This window comes from Coenobita brevimanus, chromosome 56, assembly GCF_032717465.1.
Source record: "Coenobita brevimanus isolate Jiangsu-jjx chromosome 56, ASM3271746v2, whole genome shotgun sequence".
Taxonomy (NCBI): domain Eukaryota; kingdom Metazoa; phylum Arthropoda; class Malacostraca; order Decapoda; family Coenobitidae; genus Coenobita; species Coenobita brevimanus.
Genome location: NC_137009.1, coordinates 5533262 through 5552410, shown reverse-complemented (window position 1 = coordinate 5552410; position 19149 = coordinate 5533262). Strand labels below are relative to the sequence as shown.

Here is a 19149-nt window from a genome sequence, read left to right as displayed (position 1 = left end):
TGGAATGAAAGCCTGCCATTCTGAAAAGAAAAATCGCATTCTTTGAAAAAAAAATAAATAAATAATAAAATAAAAATAGAGACGGGAATGTCGGAGACACACGACCCACTAACACCGACTCTCCGCCACCCCTACACCCTTGGTGGGCTGCCCTCGGGGATCGTATGATGCCTAAAAAACTGGTCCTGTGGATGGTAGGTCTACCACTGTGAGATATTCGGTTTCTTTGGTTAAAACAATTATAGCCTTGCACACCAGAACCACATGTAGGCGTCATTACTGTGAGGGCACCCAGCCTGATCCGGGTGGAGCCATATCACGGTGCAAAATATTGTTTTCCAAAGCGCTCCCAACGCCCCCGATAGCGAGAAAGTATTTTCTATGAGAACCTCCTCCTCTATAATTATCATCAAATGTCAGTAAGAGATATACTGTGCCTCGCCCACTCTGTGGAGTGAAGAACATGACAGAGCAAGAACTATACAACTGCATGCCCGGTGAAATGGCCGCCACACTTACTCGCTTACCATTCACTCCCCTGGAATCCTGACTCCACCTCACAGGATTAACCTTCTACTTAGACGTGCTTCATAACTCATACTAGATGGAGGTGTGAAGAAAAACAGTACCTCAAATGGTCTTACAAGCACTACTGAGAAGAGTACTATGGATCATGTTCCTAGGTACACTTTTTACAATAACAGTGAGTGACAAGTGTAGCAGAGAGGAAAGGTGTCCCCAGCACCTCTCCCACCTGCAGTACGGGCGTGGATGAACAAATGCATCCAGTCCTGGGGGAGGGGGGAGTGTCGAGGGTCGAGGTGTGTGTGTGTGTGTGTGTGTGTGTGTGTGTGTGTGTGAGAGAGAGAGAGAGAGAGAGAGAGAGAGAGAGAGAGAGAGAGAGAGACAGACAGACAGACAGACAGACAGACGGAGAAAAAGATTGTACTATTGTTACAATCGCAACAAATTAAGTTTAAATACAAATAAAAGTATATCATAAAGCATATTATGATATTATAATATCCTTCACAGTATCAGTCTCCAAAAATGTTTCTATTATTATTATTATTATTATTATTATTATTATTGTTGTTGTTGTTGTTGTTGTTGTTGTTGTTGTTGTTACTGGTAGGTGGGGGCACTCATCATTCACTCATTCGATATAGTGCTGCTTTCGGGTGATTGTCCTTTCCTCTCTTCCTTCCTTCTTTCCTTCCTGCCTTCCTCTTCTGTCTTTCTTTCCTTCATTCTTCCTTCTTCCTTCTGCCTACGGGTGGCTGCGCACTAAGTGACAAGCCAAATGGTTTCCTGTACACCAGGAAACCATTTACTAGGCTCGGAGGTAACCATATAACCAAATTATGGTGCCTGGTGGTTTAGTGGGTAATGCTCTCCAATCGGATTGAGCCTGTGGATGTTTTTATCCAAGCGGTATGACAGAATTGATAGGGAGGCTTTGTGGACTGTTTTAAGATTGTATGGACTTGATGGTAGGTTACTAAAAGGGGTGAAAAGTCTTTATCAAAATAGTATAGCGTGTATAAGAGTGGGAAATGCTGTGAGTGATTGGTTTCCCGTGAGAGTGGGGCTGCGACAGGGATGTGTGATGTCGCCTTGGTTGTTTAATATTTATATGGATGATGTTGTAAGAGAGGTGAATGCAAGTGTTTTAAGTGGAGGTCTGACTCTGGTGAATGCCGATGGTGGAGAGTGGAATCTTAAGCAGCTGCTGTTTGCAGATGATACTGCACTGGTGGCTGATTCAGAGGAGAGATTGAGACAGTTGGTAGAGGAGTTTGGAAGGGTGTGTGAAAGGAGGAAATTGAAAGTAAATGAGAATAAGAGTAAAGTGATGAAGTGTACGAGGTTGGTAGATGGTAGAGGGATGAATATAGTTTTGAATGGTGAGTTGCCTGAGGAGGTGGGGTGTTTTAAATATTTAGGGTCCCATGTTGCTATGGATGGAAGAATAGATGCAGAAGTGAAGTTTAGAATAAATGAAGTAGGAAAGGTGCTGGGGGGAATGAAAAAAGTGTTTAGATGTCGTTTGCTTAGAATGGATGTAAAGAGAAGGCTGTATGAGGGTGTTGTGGTATCGACTGCGTTACATGGGGCTGAAACATGGAATATGGGTGTAGCAGAGAGGAAAAGTTTTAATGTAATGGAGATGAGGTGTCTGAGGAGTATGTGTGGAGTGATGCGTATGGATCAAGTGCGAAATGATGAAGTGCGAAGGAGAACTGGAGTTGTTTGGGAGATGGCTGGAAGAGTTGAGCAGAGGGTGTTGCGATGGTTTGGGCATATGGAAAGATTGGATAATGAGCGATTGGTGAAAAAGATAACTAGATCTGATGTGAGAGGAGTAAGGCTGAGAGGGAGACCACGAATAGGATGGATGGACAGTGTGAAGAGAGCGCTGGATGAGAGACGGATGTCTGAGCAAGGAAGAGTGGCTGTGCGTGACAGAAATAAATGGAGAGAAATTGTGATTGAATAAATGATGACGCAGCCCTGAGGGGATATTCTCCTGCATTTGGTCTGATTAGCTAGTCAGGTCAGATGCAAGTATGGGGATGGGTCTATTATGATGTGGCAGGGGTAAACCAGCTCTGCTGTCGGGCCCTGCTGCGGATGTCACTGATTGCACTGCGCAGTTGACCCATGTGTGGTGTGGTGCGGTGAGGATCTGTCCCTTCATCCCTTTGGGGTTAAGATGCGAATGACTGTGTTTGAATGGATGAGTAAATGGGGAGTGTGTCGTCCTGTCTCGGCTACCTCCCTTTCCTTGGGGGAAGCAGCCAAGGTATATAGATAGATAGATAGGTAGTTGGGGTTTGTTGCTCACGAAATGCCACTCAGGGATGAGTGGGGTTGGTCACCCTCACCTTAAATGTCGAGACTAACTTGCCTGGCGCCGGGGTCCTATGCTCCTCATAGAGCAACACTGGATTAGATGATGGTGATGATGATGATGATGATGATGATGATGATAATGATGGATTATTTTTATTATTATTATTACTGTTATTATTATTTTTGCAGTTGCAGCAATTGCTTTTGTTGATGTTATTGTTGTTGATGTTTTTGCTGCTGCTGTTGTTGTTGTTAATATTGTTATTGGTGCTGGTGATGGTGACCTATGTCGGCGATTCTACACTAAAATCATTCGGCCTTTTCAGAGACTATGCCTCCATTTATGTAATTTTTGTAGTCGACCAGAGCACATAATAAGTATAACATCAGTCCGTTTAATGGTAAACAGTAATATATAAGGATTCTTAATGATAGGAAATATTTCTTGCCTCCCTTAGTCCCTTCTCACACTCATACATTCATTTTCTATTTATCTGTGTCACACACACACACACACACACACACACACACACACACACACACACACACACACACACACACACACACACACACACACACACATACATTCGGACAATACCATAAATATTATGTCTCTCTCTCTCTCTCTCTCTCTCTCTCTCTCTCTCTCTCTCTCTCTCTCTCTCTCTCTCATTAGGACAATACCAAAAATATTACGTCTCTCTCTCTCTCTCTCTCTCTCTCTCTCTCTCTCTCTCTCTTACCAATACGACTTTGGGGTAGTTGTTTGAGACGTGGTAGCCAGAGAGTTCCTTCACACCAGCGATGGAGGCTTCAGGGGAGTTGAGAATGCTCTTGTAGTGGTCGTAGGAGTCTTTTAGCCAGCGACTGTAGGAATGATGTGGTACTTTTAGTAGCGGTGGTGTTGGTGGTGGTATTAATGGTGTAGTTTTGAGGATGATCATAATGATGGCAATGGGGAGGGGGCAGTGTTTAGACTGTGGTAGTAGTGGTAATAATTGTGGTGGTTATGGTAGTAGTGATGATGTGTGCGTCTGTGATACTGGTGGTAGTGTTGTTGGTGTTCATGGTGGTTGTCATCACGATGATGGCTGTGGTAGGAATGTTGGTGGTAGTGGTGGTGATGGCGGTAGTCTTGGTTGTGGTAACGATGAAGTGCCTGGTAGCAATGTTGATGGTATGATGGGGGTTTTCGCGGAGGTTGTGGTTATGAACGAGCGAGCAAAGCGAGTAAGGAATGTTTAGTCCAGTTAAATCGCAGTCACACTGTCAGCAGAGCTTTCTACGAGCGTCTGCGATCAAAAATTTTCGCGAGCTTACCCGAATAGCGGAGGGCGACCTCGAGCAAATTGAAATTTCCGTAGCAGCAGTCACACTGTGCGAGCATGTACGAGTGAAGTACGAGCAAAAATTGGAAGTCGTGAATAAAACCGCCTAAAGTCTCACGACTGTTCATTGCCCTGCAACATCGTACGACCTTTGAAGAGCTCGTACGAGTTATCATGCGACCTGTAAAGAATAGACATGAACATCAAACCTTTATTTATCGTACGATTACTCTTACGACCTCGTGCGACATCGTACGACATCGTACGATGACTCTGCACGAGTTATAAGATTCTTACACGAGTTGTCCCGATGACGCACGACCTCTTGCAAGAGTTGCACGCTAGTACATGTCCGAAGCAATTGCGAGTTTCCAAGACTTATAAAGACCTATACTAAGTCTACTAATACCAAGTCGGATCACTTACATCTAAAACGGGTCCAAGCTAGCGCAGGGGGCGGAACATCGGAGTGACGTCAGCTTGCACGAAACCGAAGTTCAGTACTTCTGTTGTCGCCTGACTGTGGTGATGAGTGGGTGTATGCCACACTCTCCAGATCATGACACATTTTTCAGTCCGAAGTGAGGGAAGGGACTGAAATGTGTGAGGGAAGGTATGGGGGTGTGAGGGAAGGAATATGTGTGTGAGGGAAGGAATAGGTGTGTGAGGGAACCTACTGCTATGTTATACAGTTAAACGAGTCTGCACTTCTTCCTCTTCTTCGTTTCCCCTTATTATAAATGTTTGATTTGAGTCCGCCCTTTTATTCGTTTTCTGTTACTTACGCCGACTGACGTCACATCCAAGCCACGCCTTCCTGTGCCCTGAGGGAAAGTGAACCGACTTGGTATTAGTAGACTTAGGACCTATATACGAGCCCTCACGACACTCGCGTGACCTTGTAAGAGTTGTTAATGATAAAATGCGATAAACATGTGATAACCTGCGATTGATCCAGATTTCCTATAAAAACCACCATCACCCAACTCACTGTGCCAGTCTTCTTCATGTCAGATGCAGGGTCCACATCACCACTTCAACTAGATGGCCATTGTAGTACCTGGTATTAATGTAATTATGCTTCAAATGTGTCTAATACTCCACAAACAAGTACTTCAAGATGTCATTCAGTAGCTCAACAACTCCAGGTTCTGCAAAGGAGAAGGCAAAAAAGAAGATTCTAGATCCGTCCATGGATGGTTAGGAGACTTCAGTATGGTGTGTACCAAAACCTGATGAGAGAGCTGGAGGGAGAATATATCCCTGACTACATAAATTACCTGCGCATGAAACCTCAGATGTTCAGAGAGTTGCCAGCCCGTGTCACCCCTATGACTGAGAAGCAGAACACTAACCTCCGAGATGCCCTCCGAGCTGGTCTCAAGTTAGCCTTCACCCTCAGGCACTTCGCCACTGGTGAGAACTGCCACAGCATGAACTTCACCTTCAGAGTACCTCACGACAGCATCTCGCACAACAAAGATTGGTTGCAGAGTTCCCATGAGTATTAAAGAGCCTCTATCCAGTTCGTACGAGGTCATATGATGGATCTTACGAACTCGCAAGACCTTGTGCAAGTAGCTCTGTTCGTGGTGACACGCAGAGAATTTTGCCTGCACCAGCAAATTTTTTCACAAGCTACGAAGAGGTGTCCAACCAAGCTCAATCTAGATCATGACCTCCACGACCTTTGGGGAACTCGGAAAATAAATTCGTACGAATTGATAAGAATTTCAACGACCTCAAATATTTTGAACTCGCAGAAACTCGTACAAAGTTCGGCTCGGCAGTGTGATGGCTTTAAGTTTGGAAATGATTGGACTGGCCTGACCTGACCATAACTCTAAGCAAAAGCCAATAAAGTTACTCTTATGTGAAGTAGAGATGAAATTCTTTCTGCATGTCATACATTCATTAATTCTGATGTCAACTAACGACTCACCTATATTGGTATAGGAACCCGCTGGGATCTCGAGTTTTCCAAAGGAGTGTTTGGCTCTAATCAGTGAACACCTCAATTATGAATTCATGTTAAAAACGATATTCCGTAGTAACACTGTGTGGTCGGCATCAGCTCTGGCAATTAAGTATCGGAGATTCCGACTATAATTGTATAGCAGAGAGAAATGTGATAACATGGCGCTCGCTCGCTTGCTCGTCGCTCGCTCACAAAGCGCACTTTACTTGTAGTAACGATGGTAGTAGTGGTAGTGATAATGGATGTGGTAGTGCTATTAATGATGCTGATGGTGATGGTGGCGGTGATTGTGGTATTATTGGTAGTATTCATGTTGATGATGATGATTATGATGAGGGTGGTGGTGGCGTAGGTGATGGGTGTGGTCGTGGGAGTGATAATGGTGGTGGTGGTGGAGATTGTGGCAGTTGAGTTGTTGTTTGTAATACTGGAGATGTTGCTGGTATTTTTGTGCACCTTATAAGTTAGTACATCGGAGTCACCCACAAACAAATAGTCCAGAATACATCATAATCTTTTACACGAGAAAAAGCATAGGGGCCCGGGCTGGGCTACAGTATTTAGTCCTGAAGTATAGCAAGGGTCTTTCGCCCTTCCATGAGTGGTAAAATATATATATATATATATATATATATATATATATATATATATATATATATATCCTAACGGGTTCCTCTACCAATATGGGTGAGAATGTTATGAGAGTAAGTGATAGGATATTGGTAGTGAAAATTCTGTTCGGTAGAAGGATAGATGCGATTATATCGGCATGTGCTCCACAGGCAGGATTGGATGAAGCAGAGAAAGATAGATTTTGGGACGATTTAATACATGTAGCGGGTGGTATGCGGGATGATGAGATAGTGGTTTTGGGAGGGGACTTAAATGGTCATGTAGGTGAAGCAGCACAAGGTTATGAAGGAGTGCATGGGTGATGTGCGTATGGTATCAGGAATGAAGAAAGGGAAAGGATACTCGAGTTTGGGGAGGCAACGGACATGATTATGTGCAACACATATTTTAGGAAAAGAAAGAGTAGGTTAATTACGTATGAGTCTGGGGGAAATAGCAGTCAAATAGATTATTTTCTGGTTAGGAGGGCCGATAGGAGGTTAGTGAGGGATGTTAAAGTTATAGGAAGTGAGGAGTGTGTGCAGCAGCACAAACTACTGATTTGTGATATGGTGCTCAAAGAACGAGTGATGAAAAAGAGGACTTATGTACCTAGGAGGAAAATATGGAAACTGAAAAACCAAGTAGTAAAGGATGCCTCCTATAGCAAGTTGAGGAGAGTGGTGGCTGAACAGGGAGCTGTAGACAGAGGCGTTAATGAACAGTACAGAGCCTTCAAGAACAATCTCTTGAGAGTTACTGATGTAACATGCGGTTGGACAAGAGGACCACCAAGACATAAAGTAACTTGGTTGTGGGATGAGGGTGTAGAAGCTGCAATTAAGGAGAAAAGAAGGTTTTCCGGGAATGGAAGAAGGGTGGTTGCAAATAGGAATATTTGGCTGCCAAGCGTAGGGCTAGATGAGAGGTATATAGGGCAAAGTCTGAGTCACAGAGACTTTTACTTGATAACCTAAATCATGGGGAAAGGAAAAATATGATATTTAGGGTGGCAGGTGAAGAGGGATAATCGGGATATTATAGGTTAGCAGTGTGTGAAGAATGATGAAGGAAGGGTAGTGGTGAATAGTGAGGATATTAAAGATGCATGGAGAGAGCATTATAACCGGTTTTTGAATGAGGAGTTTGACTGGGACAGAGAAGGTTTGGAGCCAGCAGATCCAGTGTCTGGCCCTTGGCCTTTGATTGATGCTGCTACTGTGACTGAGGCAATAGGCAGGATGAAGGTGGGGAAGGCAGCAGGTGTGTCTGGGTTGACTTCCGAAATGTTGAAGGCCTCAGGCGATATAGGGGTGAAGTTAGTCACTGACCTGATAAATAGGATTATTTAGAGTGTGTTGTCCCAGATGATTGGCTGAAGAGTGTAATTGTAGATGTGTATAAAGGGAAGGGTGATGCCCTGGAAAGAGGAAATTATAGAGGTATAAAGCTTTTAGATCAGATAATGAAGGTAATGGAGAGAGTTTTAGAAGGTATGTTTAGAGAAAGAGTGAATATTGATGAGATGCAGTTTGGATTTATGCCAGTTAGGGGGACCACTGATGCCATATTCATAGTTCGACAGCTTCAGGAAAAATATATTGGTAGGAGAAGGGATCTTTATTTTGTTTATGTTGATTTGGAAAAGGCCTTTGACAGAGTCCCTAGAGAGGTGGTGAAGTGGGCAATGGGAAAGCTTGGCTTGGAGGAGTGGCTGGTTAGGGTGGTTATAGCTATGTATGTGGGTGCTCACACCCAGGTAAGAGTGAATGGAGATTTGAGTGATGGGTTTTCCGTGAATGTTGGTGTGCATCAGGGGTCGGTTTTGAGTCCCATGTTGTTTATCATGGTACTTGAAGCCCTTTCACGTGACTTTAGAAACGGACTCCCGTGGGAGTTGTTGTATGCTGATGATTTGGTGTTGATTGCAGAGAAAGAAAGGGAGGCGGAGGAAAGGTTTAGGAAGTGAAGAGATGGTATGAGGCACAAGGGCTTAAAGGTAAATGCAGATAAAACAAAAGTGATGATATCTAGGGTTGGTGGCGGTACTGTCAAAGACGAGGGAGAGTGGCCATATGCAGTTTGCCACAAGGGCGTGGGAAGTAATTCCATCTTGTGCGGTGTTTGTGATAAATGGGTGCATAAGAGATGTAGTGGTATCAGAGGTAGACTGCGAGATAATGCTGATTTTATGTGTATGGCGTGTCGGGGAAAGCAGATGGAGATTGTCAGACGTGAAAGAATTGAACTTGCTGGTGAATCTCTTGAGTGTGTGGAAGAGTTGTGTTATTTGGGAGACATGTTGTGTGCTGGAGGTGAGGCTGGAGCTAGCTCTGTGGCTAGGGTGAGAAGTGGTTGGAAGAAGTTCAGGGAGCTGTTGTCTCTCCTGACATTCAGAGGACTCTCCCTACGTGCTAAGGGGTCTTTGTATGCGCATGTGTTAGGAATGTAATGATGTATGGTAGTGAGACCTGGGCGGTGAAGGAGGAGGATATTCGCCGGCTCAGACGTACAGAAATGACAATGATTAGGTGGATGCGTAGTGCGTCCCTGTGTCCAAGGTCTCGGGGGGGGGGGGGGCTGGGTTCACGATGGAAGAGTTGAGAGGTAGGATGGGACTGGAGTGTATTGGTGTTGTGATGAGGAGAGGTAGATTGAGATGGTTTGGACATGTGGAGAGGATGGGGGATGATAATTGGGTGAGGAAGGTGAGAAGTGTTAATATTGGGAGTGGGGTTACGAGGGGCAGACCGAGAAAGACATGGGACGAGGTCATTAAGTGTGACCTCAGGGTTAAGGGACTGAACAGGGAGGGGCAATGGATCGTGCAGCGTGGAGAGCGGCCGTTAGGTGACCAAGGCTGACGCATGGAAGCATGTTGGAGCATTTAAAAACGAAAACGATATATATATATATATATATATATATATATATATATATATATATATATATATATATACTTGAATAATGAAGGTAATACATCTTAGCTCATTCTCATTAAGTACTCAGTATGTACTTGTACGGTAATACTCCATGATCCTGCTTGGACAGTTACTACTAAAGGAAATAATGTAGGTAATATTCCAAAGCACTTACTATAATCAGTGTCTCACATACAGCAAGACAGGGAGTTAAAACGCCCTGAAGATGCAAAATCGTCATAATCTTGCAAAATAATGGCAACATCAAATACCTGTCCTTGAAATGATTGAGCACATAAAATTATATGGCAGAACTATGCAGCTGTAAATCTCACCATATATATAGCTCACCACTGTTATGGGCCATACTGACAGGATAAGTGAAGGTCTCTAAGACCTTTTTGTTATCACCATCTGCATAAACAGATTGTTCCACTCCGTCGAGCAAGCCACCAAATGCCTGTTTACCAGGGCTTGTCAAAGAAGTCTTCTATTCAGTGGCTTTGCCTCCATGTGGAATCCCTCGAGACTGCTCAGGGGTGCTTTCTGTGGCTTTACAAGGATAGCTTCATCATGGACAATACCAAACTGCCAACTGATAGTCTACTGCGACTCTCTTATAGCCCAATCCAACATCCAAACAGCCCATAAACTTAAGGTGAGGGGCGAGGAAAAATTCTGTCTTATTCCAGAACCTACGTGAAAGAAATTGGATTTTCCACCTTTACACATCAGTGTTGAGAACAAACCACTTATAAACCTGATAATCCCTGTAGGGACCCCAGGGAGTTGCAGGTGTTCCCATAGTGTTTCACAGTTGAGTGAATTAATGCCTATATAAGGTTTACATGTGACAGCTAGCAGTCACTCCCAGAACTCTCTTCGGATTTCTCATTGTAATCTAACATGTCTATATGTCGGCTAATTTAACCCAGTCCCACCTGGTTATTTCTGGTGAGGGTCCCTGGAAGTGTAGTCCCGGCCAGAATATGCCGGCTGCCCCGATTGAGGTGGTGTCTGAGAGGAACTTGTCAGCCACCAGGGTAACAGATACATCAGGGGACAGGTTTGCTTGTAGGAGTGTGGCCGTACTCAGTCCAACCACACCGGCCCCTACCACACACACACGAATGTCCATTCTGCTGCAAAAAGAACAGAAATAAATATGAGAGTTTAATTAAATTCATTCCCTCCCTAAACAGTCATCTTCATTGTCGTATATAATAATTCACTATAGCACTCAGTTTGACAGGTGTCTACGGACACTGTTTTCAAGCAAGTACTGGATATTTGCATGAGTGCAGATAGGAAGGTCACGGTCATTATATGGGGGAATTTATTTACTCCACCCTTCACCTTTCCACTAGCTTCACGCAGCTTCTATCTCAGCAGTTACGTCAACAAACAAAGGATGAGGTTATGGCTTACCTAATGTCTGACTTGGTTCATATCTCTGTCTGGGGTTAACGTAATTTTGTTGTTTTTAATGCCTCAAAAGCTTAGTTCTTACATCTATCAACCCGACAAAATCTTCCAAAGGAGTACACTCTAATTTTAAGTAAAATCCAGCTTAATCCTGCATCATGATACTTGAGGTTCCATTCTCTCGGGGTTTACCTTGGAAAGAACATATTACCTTTCGTAAAATCTGCTTCCAAGAGATAAGGTGTGCTAAGCCGACTCCGTGCCGTCTTTACCCCTACACAGCTGTTGACTTTATGCACGGATTTTATTCGCCCTTGTGTAGCGTACAACTTTTATGTGTGGGAAGGCTCCCCACATACAGCTCGTCTCAACAAGGTGGAGTCAAAAGCTTTTCGTGACATCAACTCTCCTCCTCTTACTAGCTTCCTTCAACCTCTGTCTCTTCGCCGTACTGTTGCATCTTTATCCCTTTTCTATCGAAACTTCAATGGTCACTGAACTGTCTGCTTGCATCCCTCCGTCACTATGGCGGACACGTAGCACCCCTCTAGCAGCAAACTTTCATCTCTTTTCTCTCCAACTCTCTAATGCAAGTGTTAACCAGCACTTTCAGTCTTTTAAGTACTCTGGAACTGTCTCCCTCTGTCTGTATTTCCTACTGCCTATGATTTCCAGTCTTTCCAACGCAGTGTGTCCAGGCATCTCGAAATTAACGGTTCTTGAATTTGGTTCTCTTGTCTTGTTTCTGTTTTTGTTTTTTTTCTTGGAGGGAACAATATGCTGGTTCCTGGCCTTATGTTCCTTCGTCCTTATAGATAGATAGATAGATAGATAGATAGATAGATAGATGTTTGGACAGAGTGTAAGGTTCAGGGGAGAGCGAAGAACCCACGATAGGAATCTCCGTCACACACACACACACACACACACACACACACACACACACACACACAGTTATTTTGCTCTACATGAAAGGCGACTTAAAAGATCTTATTAGCTATCGACCCGTTTGTTTATTACTAATTATTTACAAGCTATTAATGAAGTCTTTACGAACATATTAACAACAGTTCTTGAGGAAAACCAAACACTGGAGCAGGCTGGATTCCAAAACGGATATTTGACCACAGACCATCTAGACACAATGAATTAGCTAACTGAGATAACAACAGAATATAATAAACGAAGAGGCTTTCGACTCGGCAGAGCAGATAATAATTATAAATGGGGAACAATGAGTAAACGAATATTGTAAAACTGCTCGAAAGCATATACAAAGAGGGAACTGCTACAGTTACGTTACATAACGATTCAGAAAAAATTAAGACTGAGAAGTGCGTGTGTCAGAGATAAAATTTCACAAATATTTATTACGAGATACCTTGATTTTTTTTTTTTTTTCAAGAAAGCTAGAATGAGAAAGCAAAGGACTGTACATATATGAAGAAAACTACAAGCATTTAAGATTTGTTGATGACATTGTCCTAACCTCAGAAGCTGTAGACATTGCAAGAAATGTTAAATGACCTAAACAGAGAAAGTCTCAGAGTAAGGCAAAAGATGAACTGGAGCAAAATTAATGTTTAACCCAAATATAGAAAAGAGCGTCATCAAAATGAATAAAAAAAATTCTTGAAGAAATTGAGGAGTACAGTTACTTGCGACATTTACTAAAACTAACGAAACGCCATGCAAACGAAAAAAAAAAAAACTCATTAAAATCGAACTGAAATCCTTTGGTAAACATAGTCAGCATGATAGGTAATCTGCCAGTATGTATAAAACGAGAAGTATATAAAGAATGTATTATCCCGGAGAGACGTATAGATGTGAGACCGGGAAACTGACTAAATAAGGACATATATATATATATATATATATATATATATATATATATATATATATATATATATATATATATATATATATATATATATATATATGAATGGAAAAGGTGGATGGAGTAGTTGGTGTGTGGGGTGTGCCTCCAGAGATGGATGAGAAGGATAGTGCTTTAGTGGACATCTGTGACGCGAGGAGATTGGTGATAGGTATTACGCTCTTCAGGCACAAAATGATCCACAGGTATACATGGCGAGTGATGAGAAGGGTGGGTGGTGAACTGAATGAACGGAAGGCAATGATAGATTATGTGTGTGTGGATGAATGGATGAGGTGTGTATTTGATGCAATAGTATATAGAGACTGGGGGAGTGGACTTTCGGACCACCAATTGGTGGTGGTCATAATTAAAGTCCAAGTAAAATGGAGAAATAGAAGAAGGGAAGGGAAAAAGGAAATAGAACATACAAGGAGAGTGGAAAAATTACAAGAGGATGGAAGAAAGGCAGAATATGAGAAGGAAGTGAAGGAGAGATTAGGTAAATACAGATTGGAACAGATGGGGAACATGGAAGGTGTGTGCAAGATATTCACAGAAGAAATCTGTGCAGCATGTGAGGTGGTGTGTGGCATGAAGAGAAGATGAAAGGGGGTGCAGGGAAGAGCATGGTGGACTGAAGAGGTGAGACAGGATGTGGAACAAAAGAAGAAAGCATATAGTGAGTGCATGAAAAACTGAGGCGTGGAAGGAGTTGAGAGACGGTAGAGTTATTTGTAGAGAGGAGGAGAGAGATGAAAAGATTACTAAGAGAAAGAAGAGACTGAATGAGGAATTTGGAAGGAACTTGAGTGTAAAGTGGAGGGAATTAAAGAAAATATTGTGGAAAGAGGTCAAGAAACTTAGACAGGGTGCCAAAGAAGATAGCTGGGTAGTGAAAGATAAAAATGGTAGATTACTAGTGGAGAAGGGAAAAAAGTGAGCAGATGGAGAGAACACTTTAAGGAATTGTAGAACATAGAGAATGAAAGTAATGCAACTATATGTGGCTGGGAAATGGCTGGCAGAAGGAGGGATGTGAGAAAAGAGGATGAAATCAGCAGAATGGAAGTTGTGGAAGCAATGAAGAAAGTTAAAATGGAGAAAGCCCCAGGAATTGATGGACTGTGTGGTGAAATGCTGAAGCTTGGGGGAGAGATAGTAGTAGAATGGATGTGGAAGATGTGCAGATTGGTCTGGGAGGAAGGTAGAGTTCCGGAGGATTGAAAGTCAGGTACAAAGGAAAAGGGAAAAAGAAGTATGTGGTAATCATAGGGCCATTTGTCTTCTTAGTGTAACAGGAAAAGTATATGGTAGGATACTTATTGACAGAGTTAGAAAAATAACAGAAGAATAAGTTGGAGAAGAAGAGGAGGTTTTAGGAAGGGAAGAGGTTGTGCAAATCGGATATTCATTCTCAGATCTTTAGTGGAAAAGTTTCTAGGGAAGGGAAAGAAGTTGTATGCGGCCTTCATGGATTTGGAGAAAGCATATGACAGGGTGAATAGACAAGGATTGTGGAAAATATTAAGAAGAGTATGCATGAGGGTGCTAAGGCTAAATGGGTGTGGATAGTGAACTAGCGAATTTTCATATTTGAAGGTTGGATTGAAACAAGGATGTGTCATGTTTCCATGGTTGTTCAATCTGTATATGGATGGGGTTATAAAAGAGATACAAGGCAGGGCAGTGGAACAGCCCTAGTGAGACAGGCAGTGTTTGGAACCACCTTGTACTGTTGTTTGCAGACGATACTTTGTTAAGTGAAGACGAAGGGGAGCTGCAAGGCTTGGTGGATGAGATTGGGAGAGTGTGTAAGAAACGGAATCTAAAGGTGAATATTAGGAACAGTAAAGTTATTGTCTTCGAAAGAAGTGAAGTCAGTGAATCGACAGTGAGGCTGGATGAGGAGGAAATAGAAAGTGTGAGTGTGTTTAGGTACTTCCTAGTGTGACGAGTAAGGATGGAAGTTTAGAGGGTGAAGTGCTTGAAAGGGTGCAGCAGGGAAGATAGGTTGCTGGTTCCTTGAAAGCAGTGATAAACAGGGAAGACAGCATGGAAGTGAAAAAGTTACTACATGACAGTATTGTGATACCACCTCTAACGTACAGAAGTGAAGGTTGGACCTAATTGGAGGGGCAGAAGTCAAGAGTGAGAGCAGTGGAAATGAGTTATTTGAGAGGAGCATATGGAGTTACATGGAGAGAGAGACTGACAAATGAGGAATTGAAGGAACGTTGTGGTGTGGATGTGATACGAAGCGTTAGGAGAAATACATTGAGGTGGTTTGGCCATGTAGAAAGGATGGAGAGCGAGAGACTGACGAGGAGAGTGTATGTGAGTGAGGTGGAGGGGGAGAGGGAGGGGAGGCCAAGGATGAGATGGAGGGATCGAGTGGAGAGGTATATGAGAGAGGGGGGTGTGAGCTAGGAGTACGGCAATGAAATGACGGGGGACAGGACTACATGGAGGCGATTTGTTTGTGGCCACCCTTTATAGGATTAAGGCGTTTGACAATATTATATATATATATATATATATATATATATATATATATATATATATATATATATATATATATATATAATCATTATCATCATCATTAGCCGTTGAGGTCCACTGCAGGACCGGCCTATCCCTACCGAAGCAGGGACGATAGAGCCAATGTATCTCAACCCAGTCCCTTAGGCTGTCTGGTAGAGACTGTACAGTATGTAGGGTGAGGAGTGCTTGTGAGTGTGATTTTAATGTTGTAGTGGCTTTGGATGTGTGTGTAGTCTGTGAACCAAGTGTAATCGGCCCGCCTTAAGCCGATTGGGTGCAAGCATACTAGTATGCGACACTAGTTCAACCACAGCACCCCTTGTGTCCGCCAAAGAAGCAAGTTGCTTGGTGAACGCTTCCCAATGTTTTTACAACCTGGCGGGAGGCGAACCCGCGCTCATATATATATATATATATATATATATATATATATATATATATATATATATATATATATATATATATATCACGTAATACATATACATGTATATTTGTACAGTAATGAACACTAATATAGGGACAGGGTAGTCTGCCACTAGACATCCACCCTTTAACTCCCTCTCGTTACCCCCATCAAGCCACTGATTTGTTAGGCAGTTGGATCTGAGATCTGAAGCTTCGCTTACTCTGACGTCGGGCTGCATGTAATGTTACTTTCATTTATTCAAATATCAGGTGCATTACTTTGACCATAGGCTTACCTTCTGTTGTAGTAACTTCATAGCTGCTTGTAGTGGGTTTTGTTGAATACTTATGTCCATACTGCACTGGTGGACTAGCTGTAGTTATACATGAGTAGGTTTGTATGTAGATAATCTTAGTTACCTTCATCATGCAATGACAGGAGAGGTAAAGATGAGTATGGGACTATTAACAATTTTATTGTCTTGAAAAGATTAACTAAAGTTTCTCACACACGAGTGGAGTATGGAGTAGAGTCCCGCTAGCTACCTCTCAGACTGTCTCACTCTCTCTCGACAACCTCTCGCCCCCGTCGCACTCTCCCTTCTCCCTGTCTAATTCCTCCTTTCTTGTATAGGAGAGCTTGTGTCACATGTACTGGACGTATGTGAGATTGTTCTAGAAGCCTGTGTGTCTGTGTGTATGTAGCGTTTCTGGTGGCACAATGCAGTCTGGCATTCCTCACAGAATTTCTGCCAACACATTTCCTTTCCCTCACCTAGCTTGACTTTCATTCACACTTTAAACTACACATTTATGATCTTATCGATTATGTTTTGTATTATGATAGTTTAGAGTCCTGTCATCGCTTGGTCACAACAGCTGGCGAACCTATGACAGCATTTAGCAGTTACACAGTCTAATCTATGAACATATAATATTGATTATAATATTGTATAGAAAATTTTTATGATAATATTGTACTGACCTAATAATATTCTAGAAATATAATATACTGAAAACATTTTCTATATACACAATGGAGCAAACACACTATAATAAAACTGATTATCGATTATTGAGTAACATGATGTAAAATGTGTATGTATAACAGACATCCACATATATACAAAACCAGTACAATGCCAAGATTATAGTAAGAGTTATTAATATATTTGTTAGTCATTTCTATTAGATATAATGATATTGTTATAAGAACTGGATACTTGTATATCATGTAATACTAATTCATGTGTCGTTCAATAATTTTCTTCATTTTTTATATAAAATCTACAATATTTACATATTATACTGTACACCTTTCATTCAGGGGGTCTCACTTGAATGTTCACTCTTCCTCAAGTAAATACTGACTCCAAGTCTGCAGTTCTTGTTTACATTCTGTGCATCACCAACAACACAAGTGCAAGTACAATAGAGAAGATTATAAAGACAGTTGGAGTTGGGCTATACACATAATATGGGTTGAACATACTCAATTCTTCCCAGAGCTTTATTGTTTCATTGACTAGTTGCATAGCTTCAAACTTAGGTCAAATCAACTTAATACTTGTGCTTATGTTTAAATCCATCTTAGGTAGTGGGTGAGGAGCAGTGATGAGGAGGTACTGTTGCAAAGGAAGTGGCGGTATGTTACGTACTGTAAGACAAGGGAAGGCCAGCCTGGACCTCCACCATGTGCACGCACCTCTCTCCAGTCCTAGATGAAGGGTTTGCAGAGGACGAGGTCGGAGCCGTAGGAACTGGTGTAACCTTGTGGTGGGAGAGGGAAAGGAATTCACCGTGGGGAACTGCAGGTGCAGAGAAGGAAAATAAGGTATGGTGCTTCTACTTTGTCTGGGGAAGGTGCGAGTGATGTGGCAGGCGTGAGCAGTGAAAGGGAAAGTGGTGGTGGCAGGGAGGCAGCTCCCAGGCGATCACATGGTGCACCTGGGGAGCGAGCAGGTGAGGAGCAGCCGCGCCCTTGCACCTCTTTCTCCCCGCAAGATTCCCATGCTTTCTCCCCACAGCCCTGTGAAATTGGGAAAGGAAGCAAAGGGAAAGGAAAAGGGAGAGGGAAAAGGAGCGCGAGTGGGGAAGGGCGCCGCTCTCCGCCTCCCCAACCACTCCCACCACCCCCTCCTTCCCACTCCTATGAAGGCGATGATTGAGACAAGGCTGGAGACGTTGGTGTGTCGTGGGACTGGGAAGATGGGAGTGACTTTGCTCCTATCATTCACCAATTCACGGAAGAGTGGCAGTCTGGCTGCAGAGCTCCTGGACTCCATGCAGGCTCCACCAGGGTGGATTTCTTCCACTTATACTGTACTTTGGTGACGAGTTTGTGGAGCAGACTGTGGAGCAAACAAACACATTCACTGGCAGCCAGCGCCATGAAACCAAGTGTGAAGGAATGACAAGCAGGCACTCCCAACAGTATGACTACTTAGTTACCACAGGTGATAATGTTCATCTTTTTTACCCTGGCTCCCTTGATGGGTGTTGTATGGAAAAGACAAATTCTGGGATATTGGTCTACGGACCCAATGACCAGCACACCTTTCTTTGGGAAGGTAATGGGTCATAATAGATTCTAACAAATTCGGAGCCACATCCACTTTTACGATGCCAACGACCCTGCTTATGCAAATAACACAGATAGAATAAGAAGAATAAGGATGGTATTTGATCACCTGCGGGAAAAATTCTGCTCATCCTTCTAACCTTACGAGAGTCTTATGGTGTGGAGAGGCAATATTTCTTTTCGGCAGTACATAACCAGCAAGAGACACCGTTTTGGGTTCAAGATCTTCGTTATGTGTGGCTGTAAAACTGCTTATGTGGAAGACATAGTCTTGTACACAGGCGCTCAGAGAGACATAACAGAAGATCGAAGTATTGGTCTCTCTGGGGCCATGGTGAAGACACTGATAGAGGAGTACTTTCATCGTTGTCACGTCTTGTACCTGGACAGCTGGTACGCTAGCCCCTTTCTCGCTCAGTACATCCACGTTCACGACACCGGAGTCTGTGGCACAGTCAAGAAAAACTGTCTCCATATAGTCAAGGTTGGGAGGATACTTGACAAGAATAAGGTGGTTTTCTTCAAGGCGAACAACAACCTCACCACTGTATGGAACCACAACAGGGAAGTTTTCCTCCTGTCAATGGTACACCGCCCCCTGATGCACCTCACCAACTCAG

General features: G+C 42.9%; 1 pseudogene; it reads right to left on the bottom strand.

Moving 5' to 3' along the window:
* Positions 1-19149, bottom strand: part of LOC145401762 (D-aspartate oxidase-like) — an 87151-nt pseudogene that overhangs the window by 50802 nt on the left and 17200 nt on the right.